Raw genomic sequence first — 3,193 nt, 5'->3', positions numbered from 1 at the left:
GAAAGCCAGTGCTTGCAAAACAATTTGCTTTAAGTGCAGTAATAATTCCTTGGGGCAGATTATACAAGGCTATTGAACATGAGTTACATTTCAATAGTGAGATCCAGCTCAATCTAGCAAAGAGATACAGCTCCAAAGTTTAGAGCAAGTAGGCTTGGGCTAGAAAATGTGCTTTTCAGAATCACTGCAGGATCTAGAAGGATTGTGCTGCAATTTTTCAAACATCCAAGGTCATGGAGTTTTTGGTTATTTATTTTTTCAACTTAGTTGAAAAAATACGCCACAATCTCAGAGTAATGGCATTTTAATAGATATTATTCCATTGGAGGAAAGGAATAATGTAGACATTACTTTCCATAATACCTACAAGCTTGCTGGTTTGTTGATTCAGGGAATTAATTCACCCCAAGAAAAAATACTTGGGAGTTCAGCTAGGCTGGCTTGCTGGTCCCAGTTGCCCAACAGGCATTTAAGGATGGAGCTACTGGTGGTGTTGGGAAGGGAGGGAGGGTGGGACAGTGGTGTCCCCTCTGTGGAGGACAGCACACTCTGGTGCCCAATTCCTGCTCACACTGTCTCACTGTGGAGCTGCTGTGAGGTAAGAATCCAACTCAAAGCATTTTCCTGTCCCCCACCCAGTTTTTCCTCTCCCTTGTTCCTTCTCCAGTTTGTGAAAGCCTGGCTTGAAATTACTTAGAATCCATTTTGCTTAGGTGGGTTTTCTTATACATATATAACATTGCACTGTTACAAATAATAAATTCTTTCCCTTCCTTAGCAGCCTCCAGCATATATAATTTTGGCAAGCAGCTTGAATAAACACGTCTCTTCCCATCAGGGCTGCATAAACATATTGGGTGCTGCCTGATCCAAGACACCTTTACTCTTTCCTAGGCATTTGTGCAGTCTGCTGCAGGATGCTTTGGAAAATTTGGAGTCTCCAGCAAGACTGAAAGTGCTCCCTCCAGATATTTAATGTACAAATGATTTTTCTTTTTCAATCTCCCTCGCTCACTCTCTCCCATGTTCGTTCCACTTGGAAAGCAAACCCACCAGCATTTATTTTATGAGCTCCACTTCAGAATGAGGTAGGACTACCATTCTTCTTGTTTATTTTTTTCAGTCTCATCTCAGTTTTTTGTGCTCTTGGAAGGGTCTTTGTCTCATTTTCCCACTTGGCATTGACTCAGTAATTGATTTCTTTCTAGTTGTCTCCAAGGCTACAGCACTAAAAAGCCCCAGAGGAGTTGGGTACTTGACTGGAAAGACACCAGCGGTGTGGAGGCCCTGCTTCTCCTTGTCCATCAGCAGAAATCAGTTTTTCTGGGATTTCCAAAGTGAAAAAAACACAGGGCTGCAAGCACCAGCTGCCCATGAGGTATCTGCCATCCCTTCACCCCCTTGCAAACCTCAGCATGTGCATCCATCTCCTGGAGATCCTGCCAGAATTCCTTCAGGACCCATGGTGAAGGTCCAAAAGACAGCCCATGGTAGAGCTCTGGTTCCAAGCCATGGTGCTGTCCATGGGTCCTGCTGTGCTCCTGGGCTGGGGGAACAGGGAGAGAGAACTTGGACCTTGTCAAACTCCGCTCACAGCCATCAGCAGGAATGTGCAGTGCTCTCTGGAAAACACCGCCTCAAATGGAAGAGCTGCAATTATTTAAATAGTTCTAGAATTAACCAAATTATTGGGCCAGATCTTCTATCCAGTTTAGACTCTTTGTGCCCTAGGTGGAGTTTAAAAATATTATAGTAACTTAGCTGATTATATTTTTCTGGACTTTAAAGCTGTTCTGAAATTTTCAACTTTTCAGGATGAAAACCAAGATTTTGAGAATTTTTGTCGGAGAAAAAGCAGTGTTTCGCTCAGAGTGGAGATTTTGTTAGTGGTAAAAGGGACCAGATTAACCAATACCACTCCTGGCTTGGTCTTGAGGACAAGGGATAAGAAAGTAAATCAGACCCTACAGAAAGTATCAATCTAAGCAGCCTCATGGCTGAGCATCAAAATAGTAGTCAAACGATTTAAACCCATATTATTTACCAGAGTAAATCTAACAATGGGGCAACTTTCAGCTCTATTTCCTAATTGCAACCATTTCACCATCTCCGTTTAATCCCAGAAGTTCCTCTCTTCCCTGTGCTTTACCCCAGTGCCTGTGATTTTGTGGAAAGAAGATGGGATCCAGACACCTCCAACACTTCACCTGCTGAGAGGTCAGATGGCATAAGCTAAATGGGACCATTTAAAATGTCTTATCAATGTGAAGAGATCAAAGCTAAGATTTAGGGCAGAATTACTTAAGAATTGAGCTGACAGCTTATTTACATTATTATTAATGGTAGCATTAACAGGACAGTCACACCCCAAGGGAGCTTTGCACTGTACACACATGTCAAGGGCAAATTCCCTGCCCAAATAACAAACAACTGAAAAGAATTCACTTCCCTGTCTCTTCCTTTTTGACAACAGTGAAAATTTCAAATGGAGACACTGAAGATTGAATTCCAGTCTCCAGTGCCACCTGCAATATCAAGAAGTACTTTTGAATATAATGCAGCCCTCATGAAACACAGGGAAGCATTTTAGGGTAATAGTCACCTGAAAAACTACTGGTGACACACTGACACAAATAATTCATTTTACTCTCTGTCCCAGCCTTCTAAATTTTATCCATCACTTTTCTTTCTGGCTGCATCATTTGAACTTATGTTGCAGTGATAATTAATATGTGTTTCATGTAGCTTGAGCCATGAAATTTTCTGGTTACTTGGAAACTCTTCCCATTGTCCTGATTTTAATTGAACTGTTCCACTTTACACCTTTCAGTATATTTTATTAAAATAAAATCTCATATTGGAGAGAATCAGGATATTTCTTACTAAAAAGGGGGAAATTGATGGAGTTTAGGTATTCGAAGAGTAGAAGGCTTTAAATTCTAGATCTCTCAGATGGATCATAGCACCTTGGTCAGATCCACTCCAGGATTTAGACTCCCAAATGAGATTTTGGCATAATTTAGGGGCCTATTTCCAAGAATAGGATGCTCCACCTTTCACCTGGGTCTCCAGGTGTGGAGAATCATTTACACTTTATCAACTGGCCCATTATTCTGGTCCTGAGGTTTAGTGGAAATGCAGAATAGAGCTCTGCCTTGTTTGGGAGTGCTGCTCCATGATCAGCTGAGGTGGA

The sequence above is a fragment of the Vidua macroura genome, chromosome 8 (assembly GCF_024509145.1).
Source record: "Vidua macroura isolate BioBank_ID:100142 chromosome 8, ASM2450914v1, whole genome shotgun sequence".
Taxonomy (NCBI): Eukaryota; Metazoa; Chordata; class Aves; order Passeriformes; family Viduidae; genus Vidua; species Vidua macroura.
Note: the sequence above shows the minus strand (reverse complement) of the source record.